General features: G+C 32.3%; 1 protein-coding gene and 1 long non-coding RNA gene across 2 annotated transcripts in view; both read left to right on the top strand.

The window, feature by feature from the left end:
* Window positions 1–22052, top strand: part of LOC147070101 (uncharacterized) — a 593776-nt gene that overhangs the window by 525213 nt on the left and 46511 nt on the right. The window lies entirely within an intron of this gene.
* The window catches only part of LOC147070102 (sodium-dependent nutrient amino acid transporter 1-like), a 45060-nt gene continuing 35062 nt past the window's right edge, over window positions 12055–22052 (top strand). Inside the window, exon 1 of the mRNA XM_085950046.1 lies at window positions 12055–12190. The gene's annotated coding sequence lies outside the window, so the exon portion shown is untranslated. The remainder of the gene's footprint in view (window positions 12191–22052) is intronic.

Genomic DNA, 22052 nt, shown 5'->3' with positions numbered 1-22052 from the left:
CAGCTGAAAGTGAAATATATCACGCAGGCGATGACGTTTCAAGAGGGGCGGAGCAGGCCATGAGTTGCTCAGGGGCGGCATAATATAAGGGGTGGGAAATAAAGGAAGAAATGAGTATGAATTATATAGGATCATATTATATGTATGAGAGTGAGGAATGAGAGAAAGTTTTAGTGGCAATTCTACGGTGCTCAAGTTTTCATTCCTGCGATCTGTAGTAAATGTATACGCACTTTGTTTAGTTTTGGACTACTTTGTATGTGAATAATTCATATGTTTATGTGTGAATTTTACCATATCATCTCGTACCCAGCGCTCGAAATGGAAAAGTTTACGAACCGGAGCGCTCGACAGTTTTCTAAAGATATTTACATAGTTATCAAATTTTATGTGTATTTCATAAAAATAAGTGTGTTAGATTTTCTATTATATGGCTTATCTAGCTCAGATGGTCAAATTATTTTTTCCACGAGACGGAGCGATATCTTTACCGATTTCACGAACAGGAACAGCGCTCCGGTGTACTCCGGTCCATTTCGAGCCCTGCTCGTACCTAAGTAACTACGTTTTTTCCCATGGTGAATTATATTTCATTATCAGAATTTCATTTATTTTACCAATTATTTCAAATTTTCAGACTTTTCTCGTTTTTCTTTCCTTTCAACACATAGTATTTATTATAGTAATAATAGTACTCAGATAATAAAAATGATTCATGAAACTTAGGCTTATTATACATCTTATAAACATATCTGGAAATATATGTAAAAATATCCGAGCATTTATTTTAAGTATTTTGATATGATTTTTGTTTGTTTAAATTGCTAGTTTGATGAGTTGAAAAGTTACCCTTCAGTTTCTATTTAACCGTCATAGCACTGTTGGAGGCTGTATGCATCATCTGAGAGCGGATATGCTAAACACAGTTATTTTATTGTAGTGTGTTTTTGGAGGACAAGGTCTCGGAAAATATAACATTGTCTAGTTGATAAAGCGGTTATACGTTAGCAAACATTTTAATAAAATCAATCAGTATGCCAACAGACACGCATTAAGCACGCGGGTTTAATGATTTGCAGTATATATTAGAATATAATAGGGCGCAATATGAAGCTTTATGGAAACACTATTGTTACACTTCATTTACTGCATTCGTGACCGATACAACCGCATGTGTGCGAAAAATGCAACCCTTAATTATAAATGTATCACTTAAATCTTACTCATTAGCTGCAATACATACGAGCTTAAAGCCGACTTCGTCTTTGTATTATCTACCTCCCTATATTGTATGTATATCAGTAATTAAGATAATTTTCTTTAAAATGTTAAAATGTGTTTGTTTTTTATTATATATCTGTCACCATGCATTTCTTATTCAACTTTAAGATAGATAAGGTAATGTAAATGGATTTGATCATAAATCACGAACCAGAATGGAATAATTTATAATAATTTTTCCCATATAGGGGAGGGATTCACGAGGATTTCACTAACCGAAGCTCTGTTCCGGTCTATTTTGAGCCCTGTTTGTTAAGCTACCTTTTCTTGATTTCCATTACGAACTTTAATTGCGTATTTAATATTGTTAAACATACGTAAATGCAGGTAGTAACCAATATAAAATAAGAATGAAGAAAACAAAGTAAGTTGCACTATTAATGTAAAATAACTATAAGTTTAACCTATTTAACACGCTCACAAATATTATGCAGTTTAAAAAAAATATACTTATCAACCTTTATGTTGCCATCAAATACGTAATTGCACGATCCAGATCAAAATCACATTCGCGTCCTGCAATGGGGTATCATGTAAGAAAAATATTCTATCATGTGCTTGCCAACTAACTATCGATAAGATAACACCAGGGAACTTTATTTTTCTTTTCTGTGGATAACACCAAAGCATACCTGATTCTATGCTCATGCCGGACTGTGTGAAAAAAAAAGATTTAAAATCATTGATAATTATTACTTCATCAATTTTCACAGCGTTAATCACAATTCTATGGTTTCTTATTGTTTATTTAACAGTATCGAACCCCAATATATTTTTAAAATTGAGCTGGACCCTTAAAATATAGGAGTTCTGACAGGTTTGAATTCAGACATTACCATTTTAATTCTTAATTTGTCACCAATATTTGTTATGAGATAAGTAGGAATGAATATATTGTCAATGTCTTATTTATTAATCAGATTTGTGAGGAATTGAGGATAATTACTAGATTGTATTGAACGTTCAGTGTTGTAATATCAACCAAAAGAACTTATTATTGTATTGAATCAATTTTACAGCTGTCTATTACATTTGATGCGCCTTGTAATCGTACATATCCCTATTCGTTTATCAGTTAGTTTTTATCTCAGTAAATATTTCGATTTTTTACGGTAAACTAACTATTACTCAAGTATAATACCTATAATACTTCTGTATAGGCAAATTCGCCGAACTAAAAGCACTCTTTACAAGACACTTGTAAAGCCAGTGCTCACATACGCATCGGAAACCTGGACATTAACTCTGCGAAATGAACGAGCCCTGAACATATTTGAAAGAAAAATTCTTCGCCGTATATATGGACCGATCAGGGATGGCACCAATTGGAGGAGAAGATATAATGCTGAGCTCTACGGGCTGTATGAAGATTGCAGCGCAGTTCAATCAATTAAGATTGGGAGACTGCGATGGCTAGGTCATGTGCACCGTATGAATGACAATGAAACGGCAAAGAGAGTAATGTCCAGCAATCCAATAAGACGTAGAATAAGAGGGAGACCAAAGATTCGCTCGTTAGACGGAGCTGCCAGTGACTGCCGTATTCTGGGGGTATCAAATTGGAAAGCGGCCACACTAGATAGGGACAGGTGGAGGGAGCTGTTGGAGGAGGCCAGGACCCACACCGGGTTGTCGCGCCCCTGATGATGATGATGATGATAGGCAAATTCATTTGCGATATGCATTCTTTCATATTTTAAATATAACTAGTAAAAAAGACGATCTTATAAATTAGTAGTCATTGAATTCAGGGCATTGTAATATCATATGACGGCCCTGCATAGACATGGAGCAGAAATTATGTCGTAGACGACCATTAATAAAACCAAATACCGTATCATTACACCATTTTATGTCATTCATGTGACATCAGAAAATTATTTTATTTTATTTATGTTTTATATTGTAGGCACCTATATAATTTTCTCACACCATTATTATACAAAAAGGCAATGAACCCTATAGTTCTTATGATCCATATTCAACACTGAGTTTAAAACTAACCACGTCGAAATTATATTTCGTTCTCTACAAATACCTTTCTTCAGACAGCTTCACGACTCTTAGTTCCAAAAACGTTCAAAAGTTGTACCCTAATGCAATCTATATCATGTTGTTATTACAACAAAAATGTGTTATTTTTGAAAATGTTTCTCGATTCACTCAATTTGGCAAGTGACTTAATTTTGGAACGTTTGGCACATTGAGTACATACTTAATAATTATGTTTTTATTTATTTATTTAAGAAAATAAAATATTGTGGACATAACAAATCAAAATGCAGGGTGATCACATATTTACATTTTAAATAAGAAATATTAACCTCAGAAGAGAGAAAGAAGAAGAATATTATACAGTAAAATAAAATTTCAAAAACAAAATACACATCACATTACTGAAAATGTATATGTCGTTTGGGGGCGCATGGACTAGTTTTGCACCCCTCGCTAATGGTGCCTGATAGGCTTGACACGAGGAAATAGTCCTAACCCAGAATAACCACATAGGTAATTAACAGGCGTACATAAATTTAAATTCTTTAGGACGCCATCCATGGTCCTCACATCCTAAAACGGCCCCCCGGCCAGGATCTTTGGCGGGTCCCCCTACCTATCGCTAATCTTAATGGCATGTGTGACGCACAACAGAAGCGTTTTCAAAATTGTGTTAGAGGTAAAAGTAAGAGCCTTCGGTTTATTTTTAGGGATTTTTGTAGTTTTAATACATCTACTTGAATTATGTTGTTGTCAAGTATCAACACAAAACAATCAAAATGCATCTAACGACCTCATTTTTTAAATGTAAAATTCTCTTTTGTGAAATAGCGCCGCAGGCGACTTTTTTTACCTACTATTAGAGCAAATTTGTGATGTGTATGATGTGATCTTTAATATCTGATTGACACGCCACGCCGGGCCCCTCCTGAGCCCGGGCCCCTAGGCTGGAGCCCTGTCAGCCCCCCCCTTGTGGGGGCCATGACGCCATCATTGGAAACCATCACTCGTGTGAGCAGTCAAAAATGTATCAACAGCAGAAGTGACCTACGCATCTACGATATTCAAGCGAGTAAAAAGTGAGCATGCCTTGTAGAAAGGCAATCGAAAAGTTATTATTAGAAGAATTATTGAAAGAAAAATAATTAATATCTCTTAAAATAACGACATTAGAGAAATTTCTTCTGGAACCCCTGATTGATATTATACGCAACGGCGGTCATTTTTATGTTCATTGTGATTACTTACTCAAGTGCAGTTATAAACGGTTTTAAATACATTTTGTATGATTTTTCGACTACATAAATAATAATGTCGAAGACGTATAGTATTATTGACTGCTTAACTATTCATCGTGATGATGGTCTATGTTCCTTTAATGTCCAGGTTTCTTAGAATTAGAAACAATAAGTATTGACTTCAAGGTAAACCACGAATCTAAATTAATTATATCGCATTCATTTTAAGATATAAAAATAATGCGAAAGAGTGTTGCGGCCAATTTTATAATAATATATCACTGAACGCCGTTTAAAACAAGTTTTTTTTGCATGAACCAAACAGAAACTAGTTTTTTCTATGGTGCGAAGATGGTGTTGAAATTCTGACGAATTCTAAAATGGAAACCGGTCGACATATTTTTAAAACGATCAAAGACAATAATGGAAAATTGCAAAACCATAACTGTGTAATATAATAATAATTATATATGATAGTATATTTATAATATTTATATAATAACTATCCACGTTGTCATACGTTATACTCTACGTCTCGTTAGTGCTTAGCATTCTTGAATATGGGTCGATTATCTGGTGTCCTTATGAACTAGGTCCTCATAAGTTATGAGGTTTCCTGTAAGCTTATTTTAGAACGCATCCAGAAGAAGCATTTCTTCGATGTCAGCGCCTTACGCACTGGACTACAAGGGTTGCCTACACGTCGCTAGTTCACACTCACCGTACCAAAGACCCAGCTAAATTCCACCGCAAGTCACTGCGTATTGCTACAGGATACTGTGTTTTGAAGCGAATTGCGGTTTACGTGGGCTAACTCTTACTAATTGTATATAAAAAACAAAAATATAGTTGCTGTAGGTTTTTGGACATATTGTCCGGGCAGACCGGATAACCTGGAGAGACTGGTGGTTTTGGGTAGCTTACACTCTACAGGGTACGCAAAGAAGAGTAAGGGCATCGGCGTGCTGGAGCCACCATGTGAAGGCCCTGATAGAAGCAGAGGATCGAGAAGGATGGGTGGAAAGTTTTGGTCGCTCAAAAGATGAAAATAATCCCAAGGTGGTAATGATCCTCAACCACGAGGGAACGACTGGGAAGAGTAGATGCTGAAAGGTAAAATCAGGTTGGCAAAATAGATAATATAAAATACTAAAGTACACAAAAATTATATCGATTTGAATACAAAGGATGTGCCGATTACAAATGACTAATTAAATTATGAACAATATAATATATTTAATAGAATTAGTCAATTATTGATGATTTAAACTTGAATTATTGACGTACAAAAAACTATTAATTTGCTATATTTTTTCCGCAAAAGATGTTTTTTACGTAAGTCAGGGGTTGGTAACTCATTTAAATCGGTATGTAGAGAAAATATGTTTTATTACAGTTATCTATTAATAAAAAAACTTTTGAAAATCGCATATCATTAGAGCAGTGAAATCATTGGGTTTATAACGTAATAGAGTTTATTGAAGATTATTATAATAGGTACTACCTACATACTTATAATAAGAAGTAATATGACATACAGCACAAAGACCCCCCCCAAACCAACTCGCCCCGCACCACACTCGGTCTTAATCGAGCATATCACGAGGCCCTACGGTTGATGTGAAGCATCAGCGGTTTTTTATGCCTGATATTGTCTCAGGAACAGATACCCAAGACTGAGATCGCAATGCTCTCAAATGAGCTTTGACTGGCTTACTCATTGTCATAATTTAATAAAAAGTGCCATAGGAGAGAACAGAATGGAGAGTTAAGATAAAATAAATTAATTTAATGATATGTAATTCATAATACAAAAACAAAGCTGACATAATAATATGACATACAATGAATAATAATTAGATAGATACAAATATATTGTATTATATGAGGCGTCTAATTACAAAAAGCGACAAGTCCAAAATTCAATATTTTCGGGAAACCACGTTTTTATGTTTCAAGCTTCAATTATTATTGTTTTAATGTGAGATTATTTTTTCCGTTGTATTCTATGTCGAAATTAGAACCAAATGGCAGTTTGTTTCAGCCGATAAACTCTTAAATTTAATAAATATGGGCAAAATAAAATTTCACGTAGCGCTATTTGTGCCTCACTTTTTAATTTACTCCACATAAGGCACATATTTCCGTGGCACTGTCATGAGCTTACCAGATGCTACAGTATGGGAGACGCCCTTTTCAATATTGAACGTTCCCTTATTGGTTGACTTAAACACGTGCAAAATCAACCAAGCTTTAAATAATATGAAACACGGACTTGGCGCTTTTTGTAATAAATCGAGACATAAAATATTTTTTTTCGTAGGGTTATGTCGCGTTTTGGAATTTATAGATCAATACATATTGTGTAATATTATACAAAGAATACGTGTGTATTTTTTTCGCGATTTTGACCAAATGTGGACTTATCGCTTTTTGGAATTAGATGCCTCATATTATTTAAATATCATGATTCGTTGACTTTGAAATCCTACAGGATCAATAGAATAATTCCTTTTGGCGGAAAGACGTAGCAATGCAAGACCAGGAATCTAGAAAAATACATACTTAACTCATTCGGCGTATTTCCAATTAATTTTAATGGTTTTTTCTATTTACTCTTATAATTATTATGCTGTATTTTGTATATTCTACCTACGTGAGGTCAATGGATAAATAACTCACTGGATCACGGATTGAAATGAAGATAAAGAACCCAACTAATATTGTAAAAAACCAAGTGCAAAGTATCTGTTGGATCTGTATGGATATTGTTGATGTAATAAGAATCCTCAATATTTTAACAGAGCAATTCACATGGATCCATTTCACAAAATATTTATCTGTCCAAGTCAAGTACAATAATTTAATTTTATTAAAAAAGAGTCAAAAGGTAAAGGTCTTTTCACGATATAGAATAGGTACTATATTTTTTACTAAGTTATTAGATTATTAAACATATAAAATATGTATTTGCATATATTTTATGATTTATACATAGTTTATGACTTTGCGAGTAGAGTATATGTTTTATAACTTTGCACCTTTTTGCACCTTTACTATAAATACTGATACGCCTCTTTGCCTGATTACCTTGCATACAATTAGATCAAATGATATTTGCTTGTATTAATTAATATCTGTAGTAATATATTAATAAACAGATAATAAATGTAAAAAAATATTTTTAGAATATATTAAGTACATCATTTGGTACTGTTCGGTTATACGGAATACAGCGAAAAACGCATTTTGAAAATAACCGATAAACTGGATTATTTGTTAGGTTAACCTAACCAAACCTAACCTAACCTAACCTAATCTAACCTAACCTAACCCAACCTAACCTAACCTAATCTAACCTAACCTAACCCAACCTAACCTAACCTAAACTAATCCAAACTAACAAATAATCCAGTTTATCGGCTATTTTCAAAATGCGTTTTCCGCTGTATTCCGTATAACCGAATAGTACCCATCATTTTCATCCTAGAGCTAGAGTGAAAAGTTATGAAACATATTATCATACTCCAATATGGAATAATAAAAAAGAGAATCAGCGGCTTATTTATGCAAAATAGTTTCAAGTGATTGTATAATATAAAATGTCAAAATGAAAAAGACCCAACTGATTAATATTGATTGATTAATATTCTAAGCAGGACTGCGCCAAGGGTGACTGCGGCCCGAATGTCAGACCAAAATAGTCGCCCCCCGCAAATGGAAAAATATTATTTTAGTGGAATAAAGAAACGAAATAAACAAATACTTAATAATTATTTTATCGTCATCAAAATATTATAAAAATATATATATTAGTAAATCCATGTAAGTGTAAAGGCGCTATTAGATTGAGTTTACGTAGCTTATTAAAATATATTTTTTCGGACTTTTGCCGCTCCTGAATCCTACCGCCCGGGTATTTCGGACCTCTATCACCCCCGATTGATGCGTCCTCGATCCTTAGATAAATTACTGCTTTATATAATTCTTTAACTGACAATAGAGATATATTAATAATAGTCACAACATTTACATAAAGTATCTAATAACATCTACAGACTCTGATGCTATATCTCAATTTAGCAATTTTCAGTTGAGTTCTTTTTGTTTTACACAATCCAGTTAAGAGCGTACATAAGTGAAACGGCAAATAATTTTCAACACTATGTGGGACGTAATTTCGGCCGCGTTGCCATTCGGAGAGCGATAGTCGACTTGTGGGCACGTCAATTTGTGTTGTGATGGCGTCGGAGGAATATATTCTTAAATCGTGTAAAGATGACTAAAAACGTTCCGCATGCACTTGAGAAAGAAAACATGTCAATGAATATACTATTATTATTACGAATATAATAATAAACATAACATTAAATGGATGCATATTTGATTTTTATGACAAATTCTATTTCTTTCGGCTCGCGTCATTTGCACAATCCGCGCATCGCCTAGTTACGATCTTTTTAGACCATGCCTCAGCTGAGGTATATCCTTAAGGTAGACGCTGTTTTGTAATTTATTAAACGGTTCAGCGCTCTTCCGTTGACTATATAATTTTTGTGTGAATTTACTTTTTATTCTCTTTAAATGCTCTTTTTTAACGCATACTGCTTATATTACTTTGTTTTTACATGTTACAATAATTAAGTGAATTTGAAGACCAAAAAAATGGAGAGGCCTTAATCGAATCAACTATTGCAGCCGATGATAATAAAATATGTGGATATTATACAAAACGAGTAATGATACTATACCGCTGGCTTAATTTGCTCTACCGAGAGGTTTTCCTACCGCATTTTGTCCTTCCTTTATTTTTTAATTTATCCCGTTTGACTCATGTCTCATGTCTCATGTTCACCAACCATCTTCCAACGATATTATTATTCTGGCTTACATATCCAATAGAAATGTATTGTTACGAATCCTGAAAATTGCCACATTGACCTGGTAAAGTAGCGTGTTTTTTTAAACAATGATAATCAGTTTCCTATGACTATCTTTGTTAAAAATTACACTTTGATGATAATATTATAATCAATCAAGACAATTTTGGGTTCTAGTACAAGCTCAGAACTGCTTTTGGTTTTAAATTTTTTTCTGGGTGCCTTTATGGACATCCCGTATTTACTATTAGCTTTTTTAAAGGACTTTGTCAAGCAAATGTGATGCTAACTGAAAAGAATAATGCTTTTTGCTAGGACATATAAAACCGCCTTGCAAAAACCCTGAGATTTTTTTTATATGATAAGACGGTTGTGATTCTGATGAAAATATTGTTAGTTTTTTTTTCTCCACACTACTATTATTTATAGCCGGTTTGTTTGTAGATTACACATGGAAGTAATCTGAGCATGCAGTAAGATTAATAATTTCATCTAATATTACGCATCCTATGACGCCAACCACTAGATCTAAAAGACATGAATCATCTTTATTTGTCGTAGTTTATTATTTTATTACATTTATAAGGTATATCAATGCAGGAATTAAAAAAGCGTATCTCTTCCGGCCTCGATTGTCACGGTTCCGGGAAGGTATAAGATACCCATATCTGCCGCTCATTGCTGAACATTTGACAATCAAGGAGTAGATGGAAGACGGTCTGGTCGCTTCTGTCGTCACACGAGCACCTGCCGTCAGTTAACAGACGCAGAGAGATTTCAAATTTGGGAATGGTTATCTATTGGTTATCATTCTCTGCATACAGCCATGGAGAAGGGTCTGGTGGATGAATAGTTCACGACTAAGCAACACAAAAAAAATCAATACGATATCTCTACCACAGATTCTTTGTTCAGGACGTATATATTTGGAAATTTTCGGACTTTACAATAAACCAGAATTGAATTTTGAATAAAATTATCAAAATAAAATATTACGTCTGATTGTGCACCTATTTTTCCACGGAAACAAAACTGCGTACCCGATATGGGGGATATAGTATATTATCGGTATTGGTATACCGACCATCAGAAGACTTTCGACGTGTGGCTGTATCATAAGATCGTCACGTCACCAGTAGCGAGATATTTAGACTACCCAATATAATACCAGTCATATTATTATTAGGTCAAAATAATTCTTAATCCGGAAATAGTTCCCGTAAAGGGGATATTTTGTGTATTATGTATGGTGCTAGTACCCAGTAATAACAGTATAAAATATGTTATTCTATTTATAAATAAATAAATAATTTAATGTTATTTAAGTTATATTTGAAATATTTTTCGACATTTCAGCCGTTAATGTGATATGGAACAAAAACTAAAAAATGTCCACCATTTTCAAAGATGGCGGCTGTATCTCAATACGTAAGAGTGTTGGTTTTTGGTAGTTTATTAATAATTGTACTACAACTATAAATGTACGCAGTCTTCCTTTTAGAAGAAATAATATTTCCGAGTAAAACTGAACTAATCAAAGGCAAAAAGAACTTAGAACTACCACCTAATTTTGAAAACCTGGATCCGTCGTATTTCTCCAATGAGAAATATGATTTAATTCAACTTAAACATAATGTTCAATACAATAAACAAATTAAAATAATTGTGTAAATGTTGGACGTAGCAATTATTTAAAACTAAACCAATAGTATAATAATAACAAGAATTAAAAAAAAAAATGTTCATGTGCCATCTAACTGTGTATCTTAGATCAGTGATCCCTAACTCACGGTCCGCGGACCGGTGCCGGTCCATGGATCAAATGGCACTGGGCTGCCCAAGGAACATTAAATTATTTCCATAGTTTTGAATATCAGTGGAAGATAAATATCCATCTTTAAGCTGTAACGCTATAAATTAATTAATGTAAAGCAAAGATGCAACAGCAGGTTTCGCATTAGTTTGTTTGAAAAAAAACCATTGTTTTTGTTAAATTTTAATATGTACGTATATTTATGTTAGTTATAGTTATATCCATCTGTCACAATATAAGATTTAAAAAAAATTACATAAAAAACCATTTTTATTTCAGTATTAATGGTCCGCGAAAAGTTTTTCCTTTTTTTACCGGCCCGCAAGTGTAAAAAGGTTGGAGAACACTGTATTAGATAGTCGACGTAGTTTTATCTTTCTTCGGCATACTTGTACATGATATTATTATATCCAGGAAATTACACTACTTCTCTAGGTAATTTTAAAGTAAGATACATACGAAAAATTATTATAAAACGATTATAATAATACAGTACTTTATTTCCCTAGTTAGAATCCGCTGAAATCGGGAGTAGGTAATCATAATATAAAAATATTGAAAGTTCCCCAGAAAATATAGGTCAGAATTCCCTATGAACAAGGGATAATCTGGCAATTACGTCATATTTGTGGCAGCCTTATCGCACCTGTCATCGAAAACTTGCTGCGATGGGAATCGGACAAGGTATTAAATATTTCAACACGCTAATATGTCAGTCAGTCTATCGCAAACCGCACGGTTGTGGCTATTGTCAGAGCGGTTTGTTGCGAATAATAAAATTTGATCAACGGCATATTGGCAAATCGCGCGCGTTGCCGCCAATTTTTGACAGTTTGAAATATCCAGTATCCGTTTTAGCAGTTTATGCTAGTAAATTCGGTGGAATATTGAATCATTACATCGATGCAAGATCAATTATGTTTATTGTGTGAAAATTAGAAATTGTTGGTTTTATTAACCAGTGTTTTGTTTATTTGAACACAGTAAGTACTATTATTTATAACTATATAATAATTATAGGCAAAAGTAAATACATAAAATATAATACTAATGAATGAGGCAAATGACAATAATTAAAATAATATTAATACTGAAAAACACTAGCGGATTAGGAACATGGTGGACCATTAAATTTTGAAACGTAAAACTGGTGACCTTACATTATCTATTAATGGATCGATAGAAAGTGATAATATCAAACCAATTTGGTATTATTATATCACGTATTATGTAGGTACTTTGATAATTTTAAATCCAGTAACATTATAAACCCCTAAAAATAGTAAGTTAAAACAACATTCATTTTTAGATGGCCCCTACATCCTAAAGCGGACCCCAAGACTGTGATCTTAGTCGGTCCCCCTACCTATCGCCAAGGTTAAAAGCAGTGTAAAGTTCTATAGCGTATTCCAAATGGTGTTCACGGTAAAATTAAGGGTATTTTTTAATATTTACAAAAGTGGAGTTATCGAGTAATGACATACAATTATTAAAAATTTCATCGCCACATATTTAAAAATATATTCATTATTGAAAGAAAATAGCGACATTTTTAAAAACTATTAAAGAAAATTTGTAACGTCTGTTTATTTCACTTATCTGGTCGACTCGCCACGCCAGGCCCCCTATGGGCCCGGGCCTCCAGACTAGAGCCCTGTCAGCCTGGTGGAGGCCATGAATATAGCTATATAATACCTATAGATTTTTTTTTTAGTTGTGTTAATCAAAACCCAATATAACTACGTCATTTTTGGTATACGAATAATTGAATTTATGAAAAAAGTGAAAGAAAATAATATTATGACAGTGAAGCGTAAAATGTAAATCTAAATCGATGATCTATGAATGCCACTGATGATTAAAAATATCATATGATAAAAGTTATATTTGCACTGGTGTAATGTAAAGCATAAAACAATGTCATAGAAACTATGTAAATGAAGGTTACCTGCGATAGTAGCACGAATGATCATTTTGATCATGCATTACCTAATAATTCAAAACAAAACCATAAAAAATAGGCAAAACGACCATTCTTTGAAAATTGAACAAAGTAGGTTCTCACTTTGTCAAATAATAGTCCCAAAATCTTAAATAATATAATATGCGTATTTTATTAGCATTAAATGGACGCATGTTGGATTTATATGACAAATTATATTTCGTTCGGCATGCGTCATTTACACCCGCAATACGCGCATCGCATAGCCACGATCTTTTTAGACCATGCCTCATCTGAGGTATAGCCTTAAGTAAAAATTGCTTTAATTTCCATTATAGTGGACCTCAAATTTAATCAGCGCCTGGGGCATAATACCACTGTTAGGTACAATAACCTCGAATGATAACAAATCTTAATAGTTCATATTATATATATCTTATAAAACCAAAGGGTACCTACGTACAGTGTATTAACACTTTGAAATTATTCCGCTATATTATCTATGTGAGTGTTAAGTTGGGTTTTTTTATTATCCTTGAATTTTATATGACCGGTGTTACTTTTATGCTCTGACTAAAAGTAATGTTTTAAAAATAGTTTTTCAAACAAATAATATTATTATTTATTCTCAGAAAAAAAAAATACTTAGTTTTTTCCTGTGTATTATGTTTTGTAGTAATCTTTTCATTCATATAATAATATTCTTGAATTAATTCATTGTTTGACATAAAATATTATTAATTTATTGACCATACTGTTTTGGTAATTATAGACAGAGATACATCATTAAAATAATGCCAAATTAGATTCGATATTATTAAGTGAAAGTTAACAAGCCATTTGTAATATAATTAAGTATTTACAATGCGTGTTTGAAAGTAGATTTAAACTTTAATTACACAATGCTGTAGGCGTAAAGCAAGTATACGAAAATAAATTAATATAATACATACATACGTTCAATCATTTATAATAGGTAGTGGAATAAAATATTTGATCTCATACACCTACAGTAATCTAAAAATAGTATTGTAACTACATCATTTGGAAAAGCTTCAGGAATATTGAAGAGTGGAAAGAGTGGAGTTCAAATACACGTGTTTCGCCTGCTGGCCGAGGGCTCTTGACACTGACCTAACGAACTAGATTATTATGTAGGTACCTATATCAAAGTATGACAGTAATTGGGTATATTAAATATTATCTAGTTAATTATTTTATCTTCAAGTTTTTTTGAATTAGGCCTACATGATAGCTTTCTAACAGCGTGTGCTGCGAACTATTAGGAAGACAGTTTTTGTTAGATATTCTTGAGTGTAGGAGTACAGTAGAATTCAATCGTTTCAATTGAACGGCAAAGCTAAAAGATGAATTGATACATGGCCTCTGCAACGAGCTTGAAACCTCGGAGAAATGAGAAGGAAGAACACGTAGTGGAAGCCCAACAATCTATTACGATACCAAGGAACCGTAAAATTCTCAAATATTATATAATTGTGTGATACTATTTTATTATTGTTCTATTTTATGTTTAAAAATAGTTGTCAAACTTTGAGCCATTTTATTTTTAAAGAAAATATGAAAATGGATTAATGTCGACTTGTCACCACGTTGGATTATTCTTACAATGAATTTATTGTGAATGGATAATCAGCCGCAAATAATAATTGACCATTATATATGAGAAATTAATTATAAAATTACCAACATATTAAGTTATTTATGTCAAAGAGCATTCCTAATTTTAAAATTGACATCCTTAAACTTAATTATTATACGTTATATTAAATTTATCTATATATTATATGACTGTAATGTACGAGAGAAAGCATATTACGCAAATGTGTAAAAGGGAGCGAGACGAATTAAAAGGGGCAAGATAAGAGAAAACATACGTGAAAATGCAAGTTCTAAATTAAAAATAATTATAAGATAAAAAGGACTTTTTGTATACAACGTTTTCAAATTTTCTGTTGAATTATTATGCTCAATATGCTCAAACTTGTACTTGATAAGTAAATAAAAAAAACAAATAAACAAACAAATATAGAATACTGAAATGTCATTTTGACATTTCATATTGATTTCCATAGTAATGCACGGATATATTAATAATTTAGTTGCTAGGACCACCCCCTTGGCAACCAATAATAGTCTTTTACTTTTGACGGATTTTTCTGAAATAACTTTCCATACAAAACAGAATTAACTGAAAATTAATTCAATTCTACTTAAAGATGGCTTAAAGTATTAAAAGAATGCATTGGCATCGTGTTCTGATATATTCTAAAAGTTTCAAATGTCTAGCTAGTCTGGAAGTTAGTTAAAAATCGATTGCAAGATTTGTACTGGACAAACAACCACCGGACAAACAAGAATACGAGCTAATAAAAACGGTGTAAAACAGACTGTCACGTAAATAAAGCTAAATTGTTTATTTTAATAATATGGTCGTGAAAGAAAACAAATGATATGATACTGTTATAATAGAAACACGATTTTGAAAATGATATATCTCTGAAAATGTCAATTATAAGAATATAAGAATATGCTCGATTAAATTCAAAGACATTTTGGGAGTGCATAAATCGAAGTGAAGGTGTTAAAAAATCAACAAACAGCAACACCAACAAAAAATGTTAAAAATGATGGTACTGGCAGCTGAATTTTTTTTCTAGTAGTGAATACTTACGTAATATATTTTTAATACAAATAATTACAAGATAAAAAGAACTTTTTATATACAACGTTTTTAAATTCTGTTGAACCATATAAACTCGACTAGCTTAAACGATAAAAAAAATTTGTACTTGACATGTCATATTGATTTCCATAGTAACGCACGTATATATTAATAATTTAGTTGCTAGGACCCCAGACCCATAGCAACCAACAATGGTGTCGAAATAACTTTTCATACAAAACAGAATTAACTGAAAATTAATTCAATTCTACTTAAAGATGGCTAAAAGTATTAAAAAAATGCATTGGCATCGTGTTCTGATAATATATTCTAAGAGTTTCAAATGTCTAGCTAGTCGGGAGGTTAGTTAAAAATCGTTTGCAAGATTTGTGCCAGACAAAGAAACACCGGACAAATAAGAATACGAGCTAAGAAAAACGTTATAAAATGATGTTGCTTTCATAAATCTTGTGTATATTCAATATTGAATAAAAAAAAAATGATTTAATTAGTAAATACTAGAAATGTTACACGCGTAAATGAAAATAGTTTTTTTTTTAATATTGTATAGGTAGCTGGTTAAGGTATTCGAGTAATTGGGTATCTACCTGTGTTATTCTCTCGCTTAAAAAAAACGTATCGTGACCTAACACGAATTACAACCGAGTCTGAGATATTAAATTATATATTTAGGTACCCATAGTAATGCTATGAAAAATACTAGCATTGCAAAAAAACATACACAACAATATTGAATAACGCCTTCAGGTATAGTAAAATAACATGAGTTTAATACAAATTTAATGTGTTATAAATACTTTATAGTTTAGTGTAACTACTGTATCAAATAATTATTAGAAAGTTGATATCCATTTCGTTGTTAATTAATTTTAATATTAAATTCTCATTGCGTTAATGTAAACATGATAGCCATTTCTTGACTTTTTATTATTATTAGAAATTATTCACAAGAGGCCAGTCAGATTGGTAGTGAAAATCGTATTTTCTAATATTTTTTGAGGACAATATTATGTTTATAGTACGTATTAATGATGTATTATTTGCCAACCGGATTATATATCATCATCTATATCAGGGGTAGTCAACCTTTTTATACCTACCGCCCATTTTAGTATCTCTGTTAGTAGTAAAATTTTCTTACCGCCCACCGGTTCCACAGTAATGGTAATCTATCTTTTTATTTATACTTTGCATACACTTTGTACACCCACGATGGCCACGTGGCTTAAGAGTCGGCCTATAGTGCCGTGGGTCTCAGGTTTGAATCTTGGGTCTGGCAAGTATACAAATTGTTTTTCAATTTGTGTATGAGTCAGAATATGGGACCTGATAGGCTGAACAAGTGGCTGACATTCATTTCTCGTGAAAAACTAAATCTGTTAATGCAAACCTCCACTCTGTGAAGGCCCATATGATCCTATTAGGATCGGACATGGTTAGAATGAATGAATGAAGCATAAAGTCTGATGAAATTACATTTAATTAATCAAATTATTAGGTAATGAAATCTCTAAGGCTGATGCTGCGAAATTAAATACGATTATGTTGATATTGTAAAGTTAATGATGAATGGAGACCTATGAATACATGCCATTTCTTCAATTCGTCGCTTTACTGTGCTATACCTACCGCCCAACATGAAAGCTGGAACGCCCACAAGTGGGCGGCAGGGACTAGGTTGACTACCCCTGATCTATAAAGTGTATACGGAGAAGCTAAAGGATGCTGTTATGTCCATATGCTCCAACTAAGAGGCGGATATGGTCGATGAATTAGTATGGAAATCGTTAATATACAACAAAAATTTAATAAGAGACCATATTCCGTAAAGAACTGCTTACTAAATAAAATTATGTTATTATCTTTAATCGATTTTAAGTATTTTTGCATTTTTCCAAAGTAACTAGTTATTTATTTTTATTAATTGATTTCGTATACAGAGTGACCTTTTAGTCCAGAAATCATTTGTTTAATTTAATTAAAAAATAATTATTTTATTATGTATGACTAAGAAGAGATCAATATTTTTAGTTGCTTACCTGTTTTTTTATTATCGTGGATTACTTATTTGCATTGATGGTCAGTTACATACATACAAAGATGTGTTAAGTTAGTATTTTAATAACGTATAAAACAACATTTTTTTTTGCATACGAACCATAAAATAATAAATCCAATAATTGTATTAATTAAAATTTAGAATCTGGAAAGATATTATACCGTTTATATTAGAAGATAATTTAAAATATGATAAAAATTCAACTGATTAAAACACGTTTAATGTAATTACATATTTTTAATTATCCATCATAATACATCTCAGTTTATAAGAATCGTTTTGCTTTAGGTAATCGTCATTAAGGCGATACATCAGTGAAACGGCAAATAATTTTCAACTATAGGCGCGACGAAATTTTGGACTCGCTCACTACTCGCTAGCATTCTGAGAGAGAACGTCGAGCTGGGCACAATCGTCAATTTGTTTCGTGATGGCGACGGGCGTATTAATTCTTAAATCGTGAAAAGATGATTAAAAACGTTACCCATTTACTTTTAAAAGAAAACATGTCAATGAATATATTATTATTGTTACTAATAGAACAATAAACAGAACATTAAATAGATGCATGTTGGATTTATATGACAAATTATATTTCGTTTGGCATGCGTCATTTGCACCCGCAATCCGCCTAGCCACGATCTTTTTAGACCGTGCCTCAACTGAGGTATTGCCTTTATTATTTAAGACTATTAGTAGAGAGCGTCTCATAACATTGTTATAACAATAACTATAAAAAAATAGCAGGATTGTATCATATTAACATATATTACATTATTATGTAATGTGTATAATATATAATATATATATTAATATATTCAATCACCTTTTGATCCCATAATATACGCTCATTTGGCAGGTATCAGATTTATTCTATGGATTGTTGTAAATTTAATATTCATACCTATAGGAAAATATGTATTTGACTTGGCAGTAGCGTACTGTGGATAATACAAAGTTTAAATAATTTTGTTGCTAACAACAACACGAGATTGTATGCGCAGCATTTTAATATTGAAGAGATAATTCATTTATTCGCTGTGAATCGCTAAGAATGACCTAAAATTGCAGGACTTTACGGTTTCCATAAAGCATATGTATCTATTTAAAAAATATTAAAAGATAATTCAAAAATTTTGACCTTTTTATAATATTATCTACTGGTTAAATATAAATAATTTAAATTTCAAAGTTTGCTTATGTAGTCCAGTAATATTAAGAAATAATAATGGGAGACTCATGAATAATATGAATATGCATAATATGGATAGTGTTAGTATCCAGTAATAACATACAAAAAAATCAACCCCCGTACACGGTGTGTAAATTTTGCAAGTTGGAAAATGGCAAAACCATAGAAAAATCGATATATGTTTAAAATCCAAGTTAAATAGAAATGCAAAATACACATTTCTTATAAAGTTCATCACTTTAATTGATTGAAAATTAAAATAATAAATCAATTTTTCCATTTCCGGTAAGAAAGCTCAGGTCGAACTGTGCCACGGTGAAATGTAATACGTATAATTTACACTAATAGTAAAAGTAATCTAAAGCTCGACGACAATTGAAAACGTTGCGACACAAATAATTCTTATTGAAACTATTAATTATTGTTTTAATACTTTCCAATTATTATTACTACTGGACTCTTATTACACCATGGAAATGAAAAAGCTCCCCTTTACGAGAGTTATTTTCAGGTAAAACACTAAAACAATAATAAAAAATAATGTTGAACATTTTTATAAAGCAGATGTTTCAAATGATAAAATATATTGTTTTTTATTGCGCGAAACCTATTCAGAAAGCGCTATTATTGATATTCATATGGCGATAGTAAAACAATAAATAAGTAAAACATTTCATTAGAAAAATAAAAATCATTAGGAAACAACCTCATAAAACTAACAATGCAAAACAGTAGAAACGGCAAGGTATCACACAATCCATCCATCCACAATATCCATCCACACAATAGCTTCTGGTTTGACCTAGTCTTCCTAAACTCTTCGGGGAAGGCATACCTACATGTTACATGACTCCATGATGTGTTCCATGGTTTGAACCTTACCATACTCACAAAGTGAGAACTCCTTCAAGCCCCATTATGTATCATATTATAAGCACACTAGCGGGTCTATCCTATACACAAGGCTGCTTTTGGTCCGCTGCGGCAGCTATATAGGATAGGACAGTATCGAATTATTAACACTTATTGTAACAATTACAATAATTTAGTTATAATATTGTTACAATGAGTGCTATGTTTTAACAGCACCTCTCGTGGCTGTGATAAATTTTAGACTGAGATAGACAATTTTGACAGTACAGACGGTTAACTTATTGTAATTGTTACAATAATTGTTAATAATTCGATAATTTCCTAAACTATTTAGCTGCCATAGCGATCTGAAAGCAGGCTTGTGTATATTATAATAGACCCGCTGAAATGCCCACACCGGATTCGGTTCAGACACACTCCATATTTACGTGGAAGCCTAAAACCAGGAAGCTTTTCCAGTAGATCTACAATTAGACGAGAGATTCCTCACAGCCAGTTAGTCGCCAGGCATCCTCATTCTGAAGTGGCTACTATAACTCTACTACTCTCCAGAAAGGATTATTCGAACGAAGACGTTTCGTTGGTGGAGACGAGGGATTCCAATTCAGGGATCTCGAGCTATTTTCGATACCTATGAATCCCGGGATTGGTAAACTGATTGAACTGACTGATTGGTAAATTGGAAAATAAAATAAAAACGAAAATATAACAGAAAAAATACTTTTAATAACAAATAACTAAATTAGAAATAAACTGTTTGAATGAAGTTCAATTTATACCCATATGTAAGTTGCCGATTCATTTTATTTTATCACATAAAATAATAATAATGAGAAAGATTGGAAAAAACAATGCTTCGCACGTTTAATAAAGTAATTCCACCATGATCTCATACTTTTTATGGAAGTTTCATATTTGGCTGACTAATTAGATTTATGAAGCGGAAAGGGCATACACCACGATTTGCTTTACTATTTTAAATCTCGCTAACCCATTCATTAAGTCAATCAGAAACAGCAATCTCATATTAAATTCACATTATTATTTATATTACAATATTATTTACTCCATTAAACTTATGTGTTTTCAAGATTGAACGTAAACAATATTAACAATAAAAATGTCTTAAATAGTATAAATTATACTAGATTTATTTTTGACCGATTTTATCGATGTTATTTGTAAATATTAACTATGGAAAAATGCCAATCCCGGGATTGTCAAATTGTAATCCCGAAATCCCGGGATCAGAATTTTGGCTCGGTATTGGATTCCCTAGTGGAGACGTTATGTTATCATAGAGTGGGAGTTTTTCGTTGTTGAAAATTTTCTTATACGCCATGTTTCGTCTTATCTCTTGTGGATGTATCTATGTATAGGTATATAAAAAGCTGACTAGTATTAATTACTACAACACTGATACGTGTAGGCCTGGTTGTAAAAGCGAATAAAAGTATTTTCTAGTAATGAGATCCATGGACGTCGGTTATGTTGAATGATTACCCTATAATCGTAAATCGAGGGCTTTGTTTTTATCTAAGAATTTATAATGCATGCAACGGTTAAATTACCTTTCCACATTGACTGACTGCGATAAGATAAAGGTCATTTGAAATCTGTCGCGCTTGGCAGTTGGTTTACATACTTTAGAATATTTTAAATGTGTAAAATGTTCACTTAGGAAACTGCGGGTATTTTATTAGGCCGTGAAATATAGTTGATATTGACACGGAGAACGGAAGTAGTATGCCAAGGGGACGATTAGTGGATACGAATAATATATGCTTAACATTGAGATTAGACTAATGCACTGACCTTTTCAAAATAATATATAGCCTCAACTCACTTTTTGGCCAAAATAGATGGTTGAGCAGTCGTTAGCTTTCTATAGTTTATCAAAATTGTTCATCTTAAGCATGATTCCGTAATTAAAAAAAAACTGTTTCTTTAAGATCTCTTGAGCAGGCATGCGCACAAAGGGAGGGGTTTCGGGTCCGGACCCTCCCCGCAGTAACAAAAAAATAAAAATTATTTTGGTGTATGGAATATAACTTTTTATTCTTCGTCAGGAGCTC

The sequence above is a fragment of the Rhyacophila brunnea genome, unplaced genomic scaffold, assembly GCF_057557595.1.
Source record: "Rhyacophila brunnea isolate RB1 unplaced genomic scaffold, BYU_Rbru_1.0 scaffold_22, whole genome shotgun sequence".
In the NCBI taxonomy this organism is placed as follows: domain Eukaryota; kingdom Metazoa; phylum Arthropoda; class Insecta; order Trichoptera; family Rhyacophilidae; genus Rhyacophila; species Rhyacophila brunnea.
The sequence above is the reverse complement of the archived record's forward strand: the minus strand, read 5'-3'. Positions and strand labels throughout refer to the sequence as shown.